Raw genomic sequence first — 19,700 nt, forward strand, 5'->3', positions numbered from 1 at the left:
GTTGGAGGGGCGACTGCTACCACTGGAGCGCAGGACCAGGTGGACAAGTGATTAAGGTAATGGACTGCTAATCCATTGTGCTCTGCACTAGTGGGTTCAGCATCGCACAACATGTATTAATTTCTTCCTTGGTTAAAAAACCTGTCCTTTTACCGGGACATAGGTTACCTTCAGACGAGTCCCTTGACACTTGTGGGGGTCGTAGAGCAAGACTGAGAACAGCATTGTGTTTGTGAGAGTCTCCCCTTTCCAAAGAATGGGCAAACTATTTTGTAGGTCAAACCGTTCTGAAGCTATAGACATTTGTATGAGAATACAGATTTTAGGGATGTGTCATGTTTTGACGAACATTGCTCTCGCTCTGCCACATTTCACCAAAAATGCAGAGGTGTAACATCAGCAGTTATGGTAGGACTGAGAAGCATCCAGTGCAAAATGTGTGACATTTCTAATTTAAAACTGAGAGATTCCAATGTTTTTTTGTTTTTTTATTCACATACCGGTGCGTCAATCGGATCAAATGAAATGAGATCCAATTGATTTTGATGTCTACTTTTTAATTGTTAAAATCTACATTTAGCTCTTTCTTCATTTGTTTCTTGCTGTTGCAGCTAATGAAGATTGAATCTGAAAGACTCAGGAGATGAATTACAGAGTATTTGAACTGAAACCTGGTCAACTGCTTGGAAGATAGCTATGCTCACAAGTATACCACCAACACTCACGTGATCCACTGTGGCCTGGCAACATCGACCTGTCAATGCATATTCTCACCGTCATTGCTGGCGACTGCAAAACAATGTCTTGAAATAAATGGCTCGTTGGTCTAGGGGTATGATTCTCGCTTTGGGTGCGAGAGGTCCCGGGTTCAAATCCCGGACGAACCCTTTTGAAGAGCCTTTAACAATGTGAGACAGGCGGATCTTGGGCAACTGGTTGGAGGGGCGACTGCTACCACTGGAGCGCAGGACCAGGTGGACAAGTGATTAAGGTAATGGACTGCTAATCCATTGTGCTCTGCACTAGTGGGTTCAGCATCGCACAACATGTATTAATTTCTTCCTTGGTTAAAAAACCTGTCCTTTTACCGGGACATAGGTTACCTTCAGACGAGTCCCTTGACACTTGTGGGGGTCGTAGAGCAAAACTGAGAACAGCATTGTGTTTGTGAGAGTCTCCCCTTTCCAAAGAATGGGCAAACTATTTTGTAGGTCAAACCGTTCTGAAGCTATAGACATTTGTATGAGAAGACAGATTTTAGGGATGTGTCATGTTTTGACAAACATTGCTCTCGCTCTGCCACATTTCACCAAAAATGCAGAGGTGTAACATCAGCAGTTATGGTAGGACTGAGAAGCATCCAGTGCAAAATGTGTGACATTTCTAATTTAAAACTGAGAGATTCCAATGTTTTTTTGTTTTTTTATTCACATACCGGTGCGTCAATCGGATCAAATGAAATGAGATCCAATTGATTTTGATGTCTACTTTTTAATTGTTAAAATCTACATTTAGCTCTTTCTTCATTTGTTTCTTGCTGTTACAGCTAATGAAGATTGAATCTGAAAGACTCAGGAGATGAATTACAGAGTATTTGAACTGAAACCTGGTCAACTGCTTGGAAGATAGCTATGCTCACAAGTATACCACCAACACTCACGTGATCCACTGTGGCCTGGCAACATCGACCTGTCAATGCATATTCTCACCGTCATTGCTGGCGACTGCAAAACAATGTCTTGAAATAAATGGCTCGTTGGTCTAGGGGTATGATTCTCGCTTTGGGTGCGAGAGGTCCCGGGTTCAAATCCCGGACGAGCCCTTTTGAAGAGCCTTTAACAATGTGAGACAGGCGGATCTTGGGCAACTGGTTGGAGGGGCGACTGCTACCACTGGAGCGCAGGACCAGGTGGACAAGTGATTAAGGTAATGGACTGCTAATCCATTGTGCTCTGCACTAGTGGGTTCAGCATCGCACAACATGTATTAATTTCTTCCTTGGTTAAAAAACCTGTCCTTTTACCGGGACATAGGTTACCTTCAGACGAGTCCCTTGACACTTGTGGGGGTCGTAGAGCAAAACTGAGAACAGCATTGTGTTTGTGAGAGTCTCCCCTTTCCAAAGAATGGGCAAACTATTTTGTAGGTCAAACCGTTCTGAAGCTATAGACATTTGTATGAGAATACAGATTTTAGGGATGTGTCATGTTTTGACAAACATTGCTCTCGCTCTGCCACATTTCACCAAAAATGCAGAGGTGTAACATCAGCAGTTATGGTAGGACTGAGAAGCATCCAGTGCAAAATGTGTGACATTTCTAATTTAAAACTGAGAGATTCCAATGTTTTTTTGTTTTTTTATTCACATACCGGTGCGTCAATCGGATCAAATGAAATGAGATCCAATTGATTTTGATGTCTACTTTTTAATTGTTAAAATCTACATTTAGCTCTTTCTTCATTTGTTTCTTGCTGTTACAGCTAATGAAGATTGAATCTGAAAGACTCAGGAGATGAATTACAGAGTATTTGAACTGAAACCTGGTCAACTGCTTGGAAGATAGCTATGCTCACAAGTATACCACCAACACTCACGTGATCCACTGTGGCCTGGCAACATCGACCTGTCAATGCATATTCTCACCGTCATTGCTGGCGACTGCAAAACAATGTCTTGAAATAAATGGCTCGTTGGTCTAGGGGTATGATTCTCGCTTTGGGTGCGAGAGGTCCCGGGTTCAAATCCCGGACGAGCCCTTTTGAAGAGCCTTTAACAATGTGAGACAGGCGGATCTTGGGCAACTGGTTGGAGGGGCGACTGCTACCACTGGAGCGCAGGACCAGGTGGACAAGTGAATAAGGTAATGGACTGCTAATCCATTGTGCTCTGCACTAGTGGGTTCAGCATCGCACAACATGTATTAATTTCTTCCTTGGTTAAAAAACCTGTCCTTTTACCGGGACATAGGTTACCTTCAGACGAGTCCCTTGACACTTGTGGGGGTCGTAGAGCAAAACTGAGAACAGCATTGTGTTTGTGAGAGTCTCCCCTTTCCAAAGAATGGGCAAACTATTTTGTAGGTCAAACCGTTCTGAAGCTATAGACATTTGTATGAGAATACAGATTTTAGGGATGTGTCATGTTTTGACAAACATTGCTCTCGCTCTGCCACATTTCACCAAAAATGCAGAGGTGTAACATCAGCAGTTATGGTAGGACTGAGAAGCATCCAGTGCAAAATGTGTGACATTTCTAATTTAAAACTGAGAGATTCCAATGTTTTTTGGTTTTTTTATTCACATACCGGTGCGTCAATCGGATCAAATGAAATGAGATCCAATTGATTTTGATGTCTACTTTTTAATTGTTAAAATCTACATTTAGCTCTTTCTTCATTTGTTTCTTGCTGTTACAGCTAATGAAGATTGAATCTGAAAGACTCAGGAGATGAATTACAGAGTATTTGAACTGAAACCTGGTCAACTGCTTGGAAGATAGCTATGCTCACAAGTATACCACCAACACTCACGTGATCCACTGTGGCCTGGCAACATCGACCTGTCAATGCATATTCTCACCGTCATTGCTGGCGACTGCAAAACAATGTCTTGAAATAAATGGCTCGTTGGTCTAGGGGTATGATTCTCGCTTTGGGTGCGAGAGGTCCCGGGTTCTAATCCCGGACGAGCCCTTTTGAAGAGCCTTTAACAATGTGAGACAGGCGGATCTTGGGCAACTGGTTGGAGGGGCGACTGCTACCACTGGAGCGCAGGACCAGGTGGACAAGTGATTAAGGTAATGGACTGCTAATCCATTGTGCTCTGCACTAGTGGGTTCAGCATCGCACAACATGTATTAATTTCTTCCTTGGTTAAAAAACCTGTCCTTTTACCGGGACATAGGTTACCTTCAGACGAGTCCCTTGACACTTGTGGGGGTCGTAGAGCAAAACTGAGAACAGCATTGTGTTTGTGAGAGTCTCCCCTTTCCAAAGAATGGGCAAACTATTTTGTAGGTCAAACCGTTCTGAAGCTATAGACATTTGTATGAGAATACAGATTTTAGGGATGTGTCATGTTTTGACAAACATTGCTCTCGCTCTGCCACATTTCACCAAAAATGCAGAGGTGTAACATCAGCAGTTATGGTAGGACTGAGAAGCATGCAGTGCAAAATGTGTGACATTTCTAATTTAAAACTGAGAGATTCCAATGTTTTTTTGTTTTTTTATTCACATACCGGTGCGTCAATCGGATCAAATGAAATGAGATCCAATTGATTTTGATGTCTACTTTTTAATTGTTAAAATCTACATTTAGCTCTTTCTTCATTTGTTTCTTGCTGTTGCAGCTAATGAAGATTGAATCTGAAAGACTCAGGAGATGAATTACAGAGTATTTGAACTGAAACCTGGTCAACTGCTTGGAAGATAGCTATGCTCACAAGTATACCACCAACACTCACGTGATCCACTGTGGCCTGGCAACATCGACCTGTCAATGCATATTCTCACCGTCATTGCTGGCGACTGCAAAACAATGTCTTGAAATAAATGGCTCGTTGGTCTAGGGGTATGATTCTCGCTTTGGGTGCGAGAGGTCCCGGGTTCTAATCCCGGACGAGCCCTTTTGAAGAGCCTTTAACAATGTGAGACAGGCGGATCTTGGGCAACTGGTTGGAGGGGCGACTGCTACCACTGGAGCGCAGGACCAGGTGGACAAGTGATTAAGGTAATGGACTGCTAATCCATTGTGCTCCGCACTAGTGGGTTCAGCATCGCACAACATGTATTAATTTCTTCCTTGGTTAAAAAACCTGTCCTTTTACCGGGACATAGGTTACCTTCAGACGAGTCCCTTGACACTTGTGGGGGTCGTAGAGCAAAACTGAGAACAGCATTGTGTTTGTGAGAGTCTCCCCTTTCCAAAGAATGGGCAAACTATTTTGTAGGTCAAACCGTTCTGAAGCTATAGACATTTGTATGAGAATACAGATTTTAGGGATGTGTCATGTTTTGACAAACATTGCTCTCGCTCTGCCACATTTCACCAAAAATGCAGAGGTGTAACATCAGCAGTTATGGTAGGACTGAGAAGCATCCAGTGCAAAATGTGTGACATTTCTAATTTAAAACTGAGAGATTCCAATGTTTTTTTGTTTTTTTATTCACATACCGGTGCGTCAATCGGATCAAATGAAATGAGATCCAATTGATTTTGATGTCTACTTTTTAATTGTTAAAATCTACATTTAGCTCTTTCTTCATTTGTTTCTTGCTGTTGCAGCTAATGAAGATTGAATCTGAAAGACTCAGGAGATGAATTACAGAGTATTTGAACTGAAACCTGGTCAACTGCTTGGAAGATAGCTATGCTCACAAGTATACCACCAACACTCACGTGATCCACTGTGGCCTGGCAACATCGACCTGTCAATGCATATTCTCACCGTCATTGCTGGCGACTGCAAAACAATGTCTTGAAATAAATGGCTCGTTGGTCTAGGGGTATGATTCTCGCTTTGGGTGCGAGAGGTCCCGGGTTCAAATCCCGGACGAGCCCTTTTGAAGAGCCTTTAACAATGTGAGACAGGCGGATCTTGGGCAACTGGTTGGAGGGGCGACTGCTACCACTGGAGCGCAGGACCAGGTGGACAAGTGATTAAGGTAATGGACTGCTAATCCATTGTGCTCTGCACTAGTGGGTTCAGCATCGCACAACATGTATTAATTTCTTCCTTGGTTAAAAAACCTGTCCTTTTACCGGGACATAGGTTACCTTCAGACGAGTCCCTTGACACTTGTGGGGGTCGTAGAGCAAAACTGAGAACAGCATTGTGTTTGTGAGAGTCTCCCCTTTCCAAAGAATGGGCAAACTATTTTGTAGGTCAAACCGTTCTGAAGCTATAGACATTTGTATGAGAATACAGATTTTAGGGATGTGTCATGTTTTGACAAACATTGCTCTCGCTCTGCCACATTTCACCAAAAATGCAGAGGTGTAACATCAGCAGTTATGGTAGGACTGAGAAGCATCCAGTGCAAAATGTGTGACATTTCTAATTTAAAACTGAGAGATTCCAATGTTTTTTTGTTTTTTTATTCACATACCGGTGCGTCAATCGGATCAAATGAAATGAGATCCAATTGATTTTGATGTCTACTTTTTAATTGTTAAAATCTACATTTAGCTCTTTCTTCATTTGTTTCTTGCTGTTACAGCTAATGAAGATTGAATCTGAAAGACTCAGGAGATGAATTACAGAGTATTTGAACTGTAACCTGGTCAACTGCTTGGAAGATAGCTATGCTCACAAGTATACCACCAACACTCACGTGATCCACTGTGGCCTGGCAACATCGACCTGTCAATGCATATTCTCACCGTCATTGCTGGCGACTGCAAAACAATGTCTTGAAATAAATGGCTCGTTGGTCTAGGGGTATGATTCTCGCTTTGGGTGCGAGAGGTCCCGGGTTCAAATCCCGGACGAGCCCTTTTGAAGAGCCTTTAACAATGTGAGACAGGCGGATCTTGGGCAACTGGTTGGAGGGGCGACTGCTACCACTGGAGCGCAGGACCAGGTGGACAAGTGATTAAGGTAATGGACTGCTAATCCATTGTGCTCTGCACTAGTGGGTTCAGCATCGCACAACATGTATTAATTTCTTCCTTGGTTAAAAAACCTGTCCTTTTACCGGGACATAGGTTACCTTCAGACGAGTCCCTTGACACTTGTGGGGGTCGTAGAGCAAAACTGAGAACAGCATTGTGTTTGTGAGAGTCTCCCCTTTCCAAAGAATGGGCAAACTATTTTGTAGGTCAAACCGTTCTGAAGCTATAGACATTTGTATGAGAATACAGATTTTAGGGATGTGTCATGTTTTGACAAACATTGCTCTCGCTCTGCCACATTTCACCAAAAATGCAGAGGTGTAACATCAGCAGTTATGGTAGGACTGAGAAGCATCCAGTGCAAAATGTGTGACATTTCTAATTTAAAACTGAGAGATTCCAATGTTTTTTTGTTTTTTTATTCACATACCGGTGCGTCAATCGGATCAAATGAAATGAGATCCAATTGATTTTGATGTCTACTTTTTAATTGTTAAAATCTACATTTAGCTCTTTCTTCATTTGTTTCTTGCTGTTGCAGCTAATGAAGATTGAATCTGAAAGACTCAGGAGATGAATTACAGAGTATTTGAACTGAAACCTGGTCAACTGCTTGGAAGATAGCTATGCTCACAAGTATACCACCAACACTCACGTGATCCACTGTGGCCTGGCAACATCGACCTGTCAATGCATATTCTCACCGTCATTGCTGGCGACTGCAAAACAAGGTCTTGAAATAAATGGCTCGTTGGTCTAGGGGTATGATTCTCACTTTGGGTGCGAGAGGTCCCGGGTTCAAATCCCGGACGAGCCCTTTTGAAGAGCCTTTAACAATGTGAGACAGGCGGATCTTGGGCAACTGGTTGGAGGGGCGACTGCTACCACTGGAGCGCAGGACCAGGTGGACAAGTGATTAAGGTAATGGACTGCTAATCCATTGTGCTCTGCACTAGTGGGTTCAGCATCGCACAACATGTATTAATTTCTTCCTTGGTTAAAAAACCTGTCCTTTTACCGGGACATAGGTTACCTTCAGACGAGTCCCTTGACACTTGTGGGGGTCGTAGAGCAAAACTGAGAACAGCATTGTGTTTGTGAGAGTCTCCCCTTTCCAAAGAATGGGCAAACTATTTTGTAGGTCAAACCGTTCTGAAGCTATAGACATTTGTATGAGAAGACAGATTTTAGGGATGTGTCATGTTTTGACAAACATTGCTCTCGCTCTGCCACATTTCACCAAAAATGCAGAGGTGTAACATCAGCAGTTATGGTAGGACTGAGAAGCATCCAGTGCAAAATGTGTGACATTTCTAATTTAAAACTGAGAGATTCCAATGTTTTTTTGTTTTTTTATTCACATACCGGTGCGTCAATCGGATCAAATGAAATGAGATCCAATTGATTTTGATGTCTACTTTTTAATTGTTAAAATCTACATTTAGCTCTTTCTTCATTTGTTTCTTGCTGTTACAGCTAATGAAGATTTAATCTGAAAGACTCAGGAGATGAATTACAGAGTATTTGAACTGTAACCTGGTCAACTGCTTGGAAGATAGCTATGCTCACAAGTATACCACCAACACTCACGTGATCCACTGTGGCCTGGCAACATCGACCTGTCAATGCATATTCTCACCGTCATTGCTGGCGACTGCAAAACAATGTCTTGAAATAAATGGCTCGTTGGTCTAGGGGTATGATTCTCGCTTTGGGTGCGAGAGGTCCCGGGTTCAAATCCCGGACGAGCCCTTTTGAAGAGCCTTTAACAATGTGAGACAGGCGGATCTTGGGCAACTGGTTGGAGGGGCGACTGCTACCACTGGAGCGCAGGACCAGGTGGACAAGTGATTAAGGTAATGGACTGCTAATCCATTGTGCTCTGCACTAGTGGGTTCAGCATCGCACAACATGTATTAATTTCTTCCTTGGTTAAAAAACCTGTCCTTTTACCGGGACATAGGTTACCTTCAGACGAGTCCCTTGACACTTGTGGGGGTCGTAGAGCAAAACTGAGAACAGCATTGTGTTTGTGAGAGTCTCCCCTTTCCAAAGAATGGGCAAACTATTTTGTAGGTCAAACCGTTCTGAAGCTATAGACATTTGTATGAGAATACAGATTTTAGGGATGTGTCATGTTTTGACAAACATTGCTCTCGCTCTGCCACATTTCACCAAAAATGCAGAGGTGTAACATCAGCAGTTATGGTAGGACTGAGAAGCATCCAGTGCAAAATGTGTGACATTTCTAATTTAAAACTGAGAGATTCCAATGTTTTTTTGTTTTTTTATTCACATACCGGTGCGTCAATCGGATCAAATGAAATGAGATCCAATTGATTTTGATGTCTACTTTTTAATTGTTAAAATCTACATTTAGCTCTTTCTTCATTTGTTTCTTGCTGTTACAGCTAATGAAGATTGAATCTGAAAGACTCAGGAGATGAATTACAGAGTATTTGAACTGAAACCTGGTCAACTGCTTGGAAGATAGCTATGCTCACAAGTATACCACCAACACTCACGTGATCCACTGTGGCCTGGCAACATCGACCTGTCAATGCATATTCTCACCGCCATTGCTGGCGACTGCAAAACAAGGTCTTGAAATAAATGGCTCGTTGGTCTAGGGGTATGATTCTCGCTTTGGGTGCGAGAGGTCCCGGGTTCAAATCCCGGACGAGCCCTTTTGAAGAGCCTTTAACAATGTGAGACAGGCGGATCTTGGGCAACTGGTTGGAGGGGCGACTGCTACCACTGGAGCGCAGGACCAGGTGGACAAGTGATTAAGGTAATGGACTGCTAATCCATTGTGCTCTGCACTAGTGGGTTCAGCATCGCACAACATGTATTAATTTCTTCCTTGGTTAAAAAACCTGTCCTTTTACCGGGACATAGGTTACCTTCAGACGAGTCCCTTGACACTTGTGGGGGTCGTAGAGCAAAACTGAGAACAGCATTGTGTTTGTGAGAGTCTCCTCTTTCCAAAGAATGGGCAAACTATTTTGTAGGTCAAACCGTTCTGAAGCTATAGACATTTGTATGAGAAGACAGATTTTAGGGATGTGTCATGTTTTGACAAACATTGCTCTCGCTCTGCCACATTTCACCAAAAATGCAGAGGTGTAACATCAGCAGTTATGGTAGGACTGAGAAGCATCCAGTGCAAAATGTGTGACATTTCTAATTTAAAACTGAGAGATTCCAATGTTTTTTTGTTTTTTTATTCACATACCGGTGCGTCAATCGGATCAAATGAAATGAGATCCAATTGATTTTGATGTCTACTTTTTAATTGTTAAAATCTACATTTAGCTCTTTCTTCATTTGTTTCTTGCTGTTACAGCTAATGAAGATTGAATCTGAAAGACTCAGGAGATGAATTACAGAGTATTTGAACTGAAACCTGGTCAACTGCTTGGAAGATAGCTATGCTCACAAGTATACCACCAACACTCACGTGATCCACTGTGGCCTGGCAACATCGACCTGTCAATGCATATTCTCACCGTCATTGCTGGCGACTGCAAAACAATGTCTTGAAATAAATGGCTCGTTGGTCTAGGGGTATGATTCTCGCTTTGGGTGCGAGAGGTCCCGGGTTCAAATCCCGGACGAGCCCTTTTGAAGAGCCTTTAACAATGTGAGACAGGCGGATCTTGGGCAACTGGTTGGAGGGGCGACTGCTACCACTGGAGCGCAGGACCAGGTGGACAAGTGATTAAGGTAATGGACTGCTAATCCATTGTGCTCTGCACTAGTGGGTTCAGCATCGCACAACATGTATTAATTTCTTCCTTGGTTAAAAAACCTGTCCTTTTACCGGGACATAGGTTACCTTCAGACGAGTCCCTTGACACTTGTGGGGGTCGTAGAGCAAAACTGAGAACAGCATTGTGTTTGTGAGAGTCTCCCCTTTCCAAAGAATGGGCAAACTATTTTGTAGGTCAAACCGTTCTGAAGCTATAGACATTTGTATGAGAAGACAGATTTTAGGGATGTGTCATGTTTTGACAAACATTGCTCTCGCTCTGCCACATTTCACCAAAAATGCAGAGGTGTAACATCAGCAGTTATGGTAGGACTGAGAAGCATCCAGTGCAAAATGTGTGACATTTCTAATTTAAAACTGAGAGATTCCAATGTTTTTTTGTTTTTTTATTCACATACCGGTGCGTCAATCGGATCAAATGAAATGAGATCCAATTGATTTTGATGTCTACTTTTTAATTGTTAAAATCTACATTTAGCTCTTTCTTCATTTGTTTCTTGCTGTTACAGCTAATGAAGATTGAATCTGAAGGACTCAGGAGATGAATTACAGAGTATTTGAACTGAAACCTGGTCAACTGCTTGGAAGATAGCTATGCTCACAAGTATACCACCAACACTCACGTGATCCACTGTGGCCTGGCAACATCGACCTGTCAATGCATATTCTCACCGTCATTGCTGGCGACTGCAAAACAATGTCTTGAAATAAATGGCTCGTTGGTCTAGGGGTATGATTCTCGCTTTGGGTGCGAGAGGTCCCGGGTTCAAATCCCGGACGAGCCCTTTTGAAGAGCCTTTAACAATGTGAGACAGGCGGATCTTGGGCAACTGGTTGGAGGGGCGACTGCTACCACTGGAGCGCAGGACCAGGTGGACAAGTGATTAAGGTAATGGACTGCTAATCCATTGTGCTCTGCACTAGTGGGTTCAGCATCGCACAACATGTATTAATTTCTTCCTTGGTTAAAAAACCTGTCCTTTTACCGGGACATAGGTTACCTTCAGACGAGTCCCTTGACACTTGTGGGGGTCGTAGAGCAAAACTGAGAACAGCATTGTGTTTGTGAGAGTCTCCCCTTTCCAAAGAATGGGCAAACTATTTTGTAGGTCAAACCGTTCTGAAGCTATAGACATTTGTATGAGAATACAGATTTTAGGGATGTGTCATGTTTTGACAAACATTGCTCTCGCTCTGCCACATTTCACCAAAAATGCAGAGGTGTAACATCAGCAGTTATGGTAGGACTGAGAAGCATCCAGTGCAAAATGTGTGACATTTCTAATTTAAAACTGAGAGATTCCAATGTTTTTTTGTTTTTTTATTCACATACCGGTGCGTCAATCGGATCAAATGAAATGAGATCCAATTGATTTTGATGTCTACTTTTTAATTGTTAAAATCTACATTTAGCTCTTTCTTCATTTGTTTCTTGCTGTTGCAGCTAATGAAGATTGAATCTGAAAGACTCAGGAGATGAATTACAGAGTATTTGAACTGAAACCTGGTCAACTGCTTGGAAGATAGCTATGCTCACAAGTATACCACCAACACTCACGTGATCCACTGTGGCCTGGCAACATCGACCTGTCAATGCATATTCTCACCGTCATTGCTGGCGACTGCAAAACAATGTCTTGAAATAAATGGCTCGTTGGTCTAGGGGTATGATTCTCGCTTTGGGTGCGAGAGGTCCCGGGTTCAAATCCCGGACGAGCCCTTTTGAAGAGCCTTTAACAATGTGAGACAGGCGGATCTTGGGCAACTGGTTGGAGGGGCGACTGCTACCACTGGAGCGCAGGACCAGGTGGACAAGTGATTAAGGTAATGGACTGCTAATCCATTGTGCTCTGCACTAGTGGGTTCAGCATCGCACAACATGTATTAATTTCTTCCTTGGTTAAAAAACCTGTCCTTTTACCGGGACATAGGTTACCTTCAGACGAGTCCCTTGACACTTGTGGGGGTCGTAGAGCAAAACTGAGAACAGCATTGTGTTTGTGAGAGTCTCCCCTTTCCAAAGAATGGGCAAACTATTTTGTAGGTCAAACCGTTCTGAAGCTATAGACATTTGTATGAGAAGACAGATTTTAGGGATGTGTCATGTTTTGACAAACATTGCTCTCGCTCTGCCACATTTCACCAAAAATGCAGAGGTGTAACATCAGCAGTTATGGTAGGACTGAGAAGCATCCAGTGCAAAATGTGTGACATTTCTAATTTAAAACTGAGAGATTCCAATGTTTTTTAGTTTTTTTATTCACATACCGGTGCGTCAATCGGATCAAATGAAATGAGATCCAATTGATTTTGATGTCTACTTTTTAATTGTTAAAATCTACATTTAGCTCTTTCTTCATTTGTTTCTTGCTGTTACAGCTAATGAAGATTGAATCTGAAAGACTCAGGAGATGAATTACAGAGTATTTGAACTGAAACCTGGTCAACTGCTTGGAAGATAGCTATGCTCACAAGTATACCACCAACACTCACGTGATCCACTGTGGCCTGGCAACATCGACCTGTCAATGCATATTCTCACCGTCATTGCTGGCGACTGCAAAACAAGGTCTTGAAATAAATGGCTCGTTGGTCTAGGGGTATGATTCTAGCTTTGGGTGCGAGAGGTCCCGGGTTCAAATCCCGGACGAGCCCTTTTGAAGAGCCTTTAACAATGTGAGACAGGCGGATCTTGGGCAACTGGTTGGAGGGGCGACTGCTACCACTGGAGCGCAGGACCAGGTGGACAAGTGATTAAGGTAATGGACTGCTAATCCATTGTGCTCTGCACTAGTGGGTTCAGCATCGCACAACATGTATTAATTTCTTCCTTGGTTAAAAAACCTGTCCTTTTACCGGGACATAGGTTACCTTCAGACAAGTCCCTTGACACTTGTGGGGGTCGTAGAGCAAAACTGAGAACAGCATTGTGTTTGTGAGAGTCTCCCCTTTCCAAAGAATGGGCAAACTATTTTGTAGGTCAAACCGTTCTGAAGCTATAGACATTTGTATGAGAATACAGATTTTAGGGATGTGTCATGTTTTGACAAACATTGCTCTCGCTCTGCCACATTTCACCAAAAATGCAGAGGTGTAACATCAGCAGTTATGGTAGGACTGAGAAGCATCCAGTGCAAAATGTGTGACATTTCTAATTTAAAACTGAGAGATTCCAATGTTTTTTTGTTTTTTTATTCACATACCGGTGCGTCAATCGGATCAAATGAAATGAGATCCAATTGATTTTGATGTCTACTTTTTAATTGTTAAAATCTACATTTAGCTCTTTCTTCATTTGTTTCTTGCTGTTGCAGCTAATGAAGATTGAATCTGAAAGACTCAGGAGATGAATTACAGAGTATTTGAACTGAAACCTGGTCAACTGCTTGGAAGATAGCTATGCTCACAAGTATACCACCAACACTCACGTGATCCACTGCGAGAGGTCCCGGGTTCAAATCCCGGACGAGCCCTTTTGAAGAGCCTTTAACAATGTGAGACAGGCGGATCTTGGGCAACTGGTTGGAGGGGCGACTGCTACCACTGGAGCGCAGGACCAGGTGGACAAGTGATTAAGGTAATGGACTGCTAATCCATTGTGCTCTGCACTAGTGGGTTCAGCATCGCACAACATGTATTAATTTCTTCCTTGGTTAAAAAACCTGTCCTTTTACCGGGACATAGGTTACCTTCAGACGAGTCCCTTGACACTTGTGGGGGTCGTAGAGCAAAACTGAGAACAGCATTGTGTTTGTGAGAGTCTCCCCTTTCCAAAGAATGGGCAAACTATTTTGTAGGTCAAACCGTTCTGAAGCTATAGACATTTGTATGAGAATACAGATTTTAGGGATGTGTCATGTTTTGACAAACATTGCTCTCGCTCTGCCACATTTCACCAAAAATGCAGAGGTGTAACATCAGCAGTTATGGTAGGACTGAGAAGCATCCAGTGCAAAATGTGTGACATTTCTAATTTAAAACTGAGAGATTCCAATGTTTTTTAGTTTTTTTATTCACATACCGGTGCGTCAATCGGATCAAATGAAATGAGATCCAATTGATTTTGATGTCTACTTTTTAATTGTTAAAATCTACATTTAGCTCTTTCTTCATTTGTTTCTTGCTGTTGCAGCTAATGAAGATTGAATCTGAAGGACTCAGGAGATGAATTACAGAGTATTTGAACTGAAACCTGGTCAACTGCTTGGAAGATAGCTATGCTCACAAGTATACCACCAACACTCACGTGATCCACTGTGGCCTGGCAACATCGACCTGTCAATGCATATTCTCACCGTCATTGCTGGCGACTGCAAAACAAGGTCTTGAAATAAATGGCTCGTTGGTCTAGGGGTATGATTCTCACTTTGGGTGCGAGAGGTCCCGGGTTCAAATCCCGGACGAGCCCTTTTGAAGAGCCTTTAACAATGTGAGACAGGCGGATCTTGGGCAACTGGTTGGAGGGGCGACTGCTACCACTGGAGCGCAGGACCAGGTGGACAAGTGATTAAGGTAATGGACTGCTAATCCATTGTGCTCTGCACTAGTGGGTTCAGCATCGCACAACATGTATTAATTTCTTCCTTGGTTAAAAAACCTGTCCTTTTACCGGGACATAGGTTACCTTCAGACGAGTCCCTTGACACTTGTGGGGGTCGTAGAGCAAAACTGAGAACAGCATTGTGTTTGTGAGAGTCTCCCCTTTCCAAAGAATGGGCAAACTATTTTGTAGGTCAAACCGTTCTGAAGCTATAGACATTTGTATGAGAAGACAGATTTTAGGGATGTGTCATGTTTTGACAAACATTGCTCTCGCTCTGCCACATTTCACCAAAAATGCAGAGGTGTAACATCAGCAGTTATGGTAGGACTGAGAAGCATCCAGTGCAAAATGTGTGACATTTCTAATTTAAAACTGAGAGATTCCAATGTTTTTTTGTTTTTTTATTCACATACCGGTGCGTCAATCGGATCAAATGAAATGAGATCCAATTGATTTTGATGTCTACTTTTTAATTGTTAAAATCTACATTTAGCTCTTTCTTCATTTGTTTCTTGCTGTTACAGCTAATGAAGATTGAATCTGAAAGACTCAGGAGATGAATTACAGAGTATTTGAACTGAAACCTGGTCAACTGCTTGGAAGATAGCTATGCTCACAAGTATACCACCAACACTCACGTGATCCACTGCGAGAGGTCCCGGGTTCAAATCCCGGACGAGCCCTTTTGAAGAGCCTTTAACAATGTGAGACAGGCGGATCTTGGGCAACTGGTTGGAGGGGCGACTGCTACCACTGGAGCGCAGGACCAGGTGGACAAGTGATTAAGGTAATGGACTGCTAATCCATTGTGCTCTGCACTAGTGGGTTCAGCATCGCACAACATGTATTAATTTCTTCCTTGGTTAAAAAACCTGTCCTTTTACCGGGACATAGGTTACCTTCAGACGAGTCCCTTGACACTTGTGGGGGTCGTAGAGCAAAACTGAGAACAGCATTGTGTTTGTGAGAGTCTCCCCTTTCCAAAGAATGGGCAAACTATTTTGTAGGTCAAACCGTTCTGAAGCTATAGACATTTGTATGAGAATACAGATTTTAGGGATGTGTCATGTTTTGACAAACATTGCTCTCGCTCTGCCACATTTCACCAAAAATGCAGAGGTGTAACATCAGCAGTTATGGTAGGACTGAGAAGCATCCAGTGCAAAATGTGTGACATTTCTAATTTAAAACTGAGAGATTCCAATGTTTTTTTGTTTTTTTATTCACATACCGGTGCGTCAATCGGATCAAATGAAATGAGATCCAATTGATTTTGATGTCTACTTTTTAATTGTTAAAATCTACATTTAGCTCTTTCTTCATTTGTTTCTTGCTGTTGCAGCTAATGAAGATTGAATCTGAAAGACTCAGGAGATGAATTACAGAGTATTTGAACTGAAACCTGGTCAACTGCTTGGAAGATAGCTATGCTCACAAGTATACCACCAACACTCACGTGATCCACTGTGGCCTGGCAACATCGACCTGTCAATGCATATTCTCACCGTCATTGCTGGCGACTGCAAAACAATGTCTTGAAATAAATGGCTCGTTGGTCTAGGGGTATGATTCTCGCTTTGGGTGCGAGAGGTCCCGGGTTCAAATCCCGGACGAGCCCTTTTGAAGAGCCTTTAACAATGTGAGACAGGCGGATCTTGGGCAACTGGTTGGAGGGGCGACTGCTACCACTGGAGCGCAGGACCAGGTGGACAAGTGATTAAGGTAATGGACTGCTAATCCATTGTGCTCTGCACTAGTGGGTTCAGCATCGCACAACATGTATTAATTTCTTCCTTGGTTAAAAAACCTGTCCTTTTACCGGGACATAGGTTACCTTCAGACGAGTCCCTTGACACTTGTGGGGGTCGTAGAGCAAAACTGAGAACAGCATTGTGTTTGTGAGAGTCTCCCCTTTCCAAAGAATGGGCAAACTATTTTGTAGGTCAAACCGTTCTGAAGCTATAGACATTTGTATGAGAATACAGATTTTAGGGATGTGTCATGTTTTGACAAACATTGCTCTCGCTCTGCCACATTTCACCAAAAATGCAGAGGTGTAACATCAGCAGTTATGGTAGGACTGAGAAGCATCCAGTGCAAAATGTGTGACATTTCTAATTTAAAACTGAGAGATTCCAATGTTTTTTGGTTTTTTTATTCACATACCGGTGCGTCAATCGGATCAAATGAAATGAGATCCAATTGATTTTGATGTCTACTTTTTAATTGTTAAAATCTACATTTAGCTCTTTCTTCATTTGTTTCTTGCTGTTACAGCTAATGTAGATTGAATCTGAAAGACTCAGGAGATGAATTACAGAGTATTTGAACTGAAACCTGGTCAACTGCTTGGAAGATAGCTATGCTCACAAGTATACCACCAACACTCACGTGATCCACTGTGGCCTGGCAACATCGACCTGTCAATGCATATTCTCACCGTCATTGCTGGCGACTGCAAAACAATGTCTTGAAATAAATGGCTCGTTGGTCTAGGGGTATGATTCTCGCTTTGGGTGCGAGAGGTCCCGGGTTCAAATCCCGGACGAGCCCTTTTGAAGAGCCTTTAACAATGTGAGACAGGCGGATCTTGGGCAACTGGTTGGAGGGGCGACTGCTACCACTGGAGCGCAGGACCAGGTGGACAAGTGATTAAGGTAATGGACTGCTAATCCATTGTGCTCTGCACTAGTGGGTTCAGCATCGCACAACATGTATTAATTTCTTCCTTGGTTAAAAAACCTGTCCTTTTACCGGGACATAGGTTACCTTCAGACGAGTCCCTTGACACTTGTGGGGGTCGTAGAGCAAAACTGAGAACAGCATTGTGTTTGTGAGAGTCTCCCCTTTCCAAAGAATGGGCAAACTATTTTGTAGGTCAAACCGTTCTGAAGCTATAGACATTTGTATGAGAAGACAGATTTTAGGGATGTGTCATGTTTTGACAAACATTGCTCTCGCTCTGCCACATTTCACCAAAAATGCAGAGGTGTAACATCAGCAGTTATGGTAGGACTGAGAAGCATCCAGTGCAAAATGTGTGACATTTCTAATTTAAAACTGAGAGATTCCAATGTTTTTTTGTTTTTTTATTCACATACCGGTGCGTCAATCGGATCAAATGAAATGAGATCCAATTGATTTTGATGTCTACTTTTTAATTGTTAAAATCTACATTTAGCTCTTTCTTCATTTGTTTCTTGCTGTTACAGCTAATGAAGATTGAATCTGAAAGACTCAGGAGATGAATTACAGAGTATTTGAACTGAAACCTGGTCAACTGCTTGGAAGATAGCTATGCTCACAAGTATACCACCAACACTCACGTGATCCACTGTGGCCTGGCAACATCGACCTGTCAATGCATATTCTCACCGTCATTGCTGGCGACTGCAAAACAAGGTCTTGAAATAAATGGCTCGTTGGTCTAGGGGTATGATTCTCGCTTTGGGTGCGAGAGGTCCCGGGTTCAAATCCCGGACGAGCCCTTTTGAAGAGCTTTTAACAATGTGAGACAGGCGGATCTTGGGCAACTGGTTGGAGGGGCGACTGCTACCACTGGAGCGCAGGACCAGGTGGACAAGTGATTAAGGTAATGGACTGCTAATCCATTGTGCTCTGCACTAGTGGGTTCAGCATCGCACAACATGTATTAATTTCTTCCTTGGTTAAAAAACCTGTCCTTTTACCGGGACATAGGTTACCTTCAGACGAGTCCCTTGACACTTGTGGGGGTCGTAGAGCAAAACTGAGAACAGCATTGTGTTTGTGAGAGTCTCCTCTTTCCAAAGAATGGGCAAACTATTTTGTAGGTCAAACCGTTCTGAAGCTATAGACATTTGTATGAGAAGACAGATTTTAGGGATGTGTCATGTTTTGACAAACATTGCTCTCGCTCTGCCACATTTCACCAAAAATGCAGAGGTGTAACATCAGCAGTTATGGTAGGACTGAGAAGCATCCAGTGCAAAATGTGTGACATTTCTAATTTAAAACTGAGAGATTCCAATGTTTTTTTGTTTTTTTATTCACATACCGGTGCGTCAATCGGATCAAATGAAATGAGATCCAATTGATTTTGATGTCTACTTTTTAATTGTTAAAATCTACATTTAGCTCTTTCTTCATTTGTTTCTTGCTGTTACAGCTAATGAAGATTGAATCTGAAAGACTCAGGAGATGAATTACAGAGTATTTGAACTGAAACCTGGTCAACTGCTTGGAAGATAGCTATGCTCACAAGTATACCACCAACACTCACGTGATCCACTGTGGCCTGGCAACATCGACCTGTCAATGCATATTCTCACCGTCATTGCTGGCGACTGCAAAACAAGGTCTTGAAATAAATGGCTCGTTGGTCTAGGGGTATGATTCTCGCTTTGGGTGCGAGAGGTCCCGGGTTCAAATCCCGGACGAGCCCTTTTGAAGAGCCTTTAACAATGTGAGACAGGCGGATCTTGGGCAACTGGTTGGAGGGGCGACTGCTACCACTGGAGCGCAGGACCAGGTGGACAAGTGATTAAGGTAATGGACTGCTAATCCATTGTGCTCTGCACTAGTGGGTTCAGCATCGCACAACATGTATTAATTTCTTCCTTGGTTAAAAAACCTGTCCTTTTACCGGGACATAGGTTACCTTCAGACGAGTCCCTTGACACTTGTGGGGGTCGTAGAGCAAAACTGAGAACAGCATTGTGTTTGTGAGAGTCTCCCCTTTCCAAAGAATGGGCAAACTATTTTGTAGGTCAAACCGTTCTGAAGCTATAG

General features: G+C 42.8%; 13 non-coding genes across 13 annotated transcripts; all 13 read left to right on the top strand.

The window, feature by feature from the left end:
• The first annotated feature begins 1,750 nt into the window (after positions 1 to 1,750).
• Positions 1,751 to 1,822, top strand: trnap-ugg (transfer RNA proline (anticodon UGG)). The gene has a single exon. It is a non-coding gene; the product is annotated as a tRNA-Pro (tRNA).
• An 863-nt stretch (positions 1,823 to 2,685) lies between these two features.
• On the top strand, positions 2,686 to 2,757 carry trnap-ugg (transfer RNA proline (anticodon UGG)). The gene has a single exon. It is a non-coding gene; the product is annotated as a tRNA-Pro (tRNA).
• A 2,733-nt stretch (positions 2,758 to 5,490) lies between these two features.
• On the top strand, positions 5,491 to 5,562 carry trnap-ugg (transfer RNA proline (anticodon UGG)). The gene has a single exon. It is a non-coding gene; the product is annotated as a tRNA-Pro (tRNA).
• Positions 5,563 to 6,425: 863 nt separating this feature from the next.
• trnap-ugg (transfer RNA proline (anticodon UGG)) lies at positions 6,426 to 6,497 on the top strand. Its single transcript has one exon. It is a non-coding gene; the product is annotated as a tRNA-Pro (tRNA).
• Positions 6,498 to 8,295: 1,798 nt separating this feature from the next.
• trnap-ugg (transfer RNA proline (anticodon UGG)) lies at positions 8,296 to 8,367 on the top strand. The gene has a single exon. It is a non-coding gene; the product is annotated as a tRNA-Pro (tRNA).
• An 863-nt stretch (positions 8,368 to 9,230) lies between these two features.
• trnap-ugg (transfer RNA proline (anticodon UGG)) lies at positions 9,231 to 9,302 on the top strand. Its single transcript has one exon. It is a non-coding gene; the product is annotated as a tRNA-Pro (tRNA).
• Positions 9,303 to 10,165: 863 nt separating this feature from the next.
• On the top strand, positions 10,166 to 10,237 carry trnap-ugg (transfer RNA proline (anticodon UGG)). Its single transcript has one exon. It is a non-coding gene; the product is annotated as a tRNA-Pro (tRNA).
• Positions 10,238 to 11,100: 863 nt separating this feature from the next.
• trnap-ugg (transfer RNA proline (anticodon UGG)) lies at positions 11,101 to 11,172 on the top strand. The gene has a single exon. It is a non-coding gene; the product is annotated as a tRNA-Pro (tRNA).
• Positions 11,173 to 12,035: 863 nt separating this feature from the next.
• Positions 12,036 to 12,107, top strand: trnap-ugg (transfer RNA proline (anticodon UGG)). Its single transcript has one exon. It is a non-coding gene; the product is annotated as a tRNA-Pro (tRNA).
• A 4,369-nt stretch (positions 12,108 to 16,476) lies between these two features.
• trnap-ugg (transfer RNA proline (anticodon UGG)) lies at positions 16,477 to 16,548 on the top strand. The gene has a single exon. It is a non-coding gene; the product is annotated as a tRNA-Pro (tRNA).
• Positions 16,549 to 17,411: 863 nt separating this feature from the next.
• trnap-ugg (transfer RNA proline (anticodon UGG)) lies at positions 17,412 to 17,483 on the top strand. The gene has a single exon. It is a non-coding gene; the product is annotated as a tRNA-Pro (tRNA).
• Positions 17,484 to 18,346: 863 nt separating this feature from the next.
• Positions 18,347 to 18,418, top strand: trnap-ugg (transfer RNA proline (anticodon UGG)). Its single transcript has one exon. It is a non-coding gene; the product is annotated as a tRNA-Pro (tRNA).
• An 863-nt stretch (positions 18,419 to 19,281) lies between these two features.
• Positions 19,282 to 19,353, top strand: trnap-ugg (transfer RNA proline (anticodon UGG)). Its single transcript has one exon. It is a non-coding gene; the product is annotated as a tRNA-Pro (tRNA).
• The last annotated feature ends 347 nt before the right edge of the window (positions 19,354 to 19,700 follow it).

The sequence above is a fragment of the Oncorhynchus mykiss genome, chromosome 15 (genome assembly GCF_057628025.1).
Source record: "Oncorhynchus mykiss isolate SJ-2025 chromosome 15, ASM5762802v1, whole genome shotgun sequence".
Taxonomy (NCBI): Eukaryota; Metazoa; Chordata; class Actinopteri; order Salmoniformes; family Salmonidae; genus Oncorhynchus; species Oncorhynchus mykiss.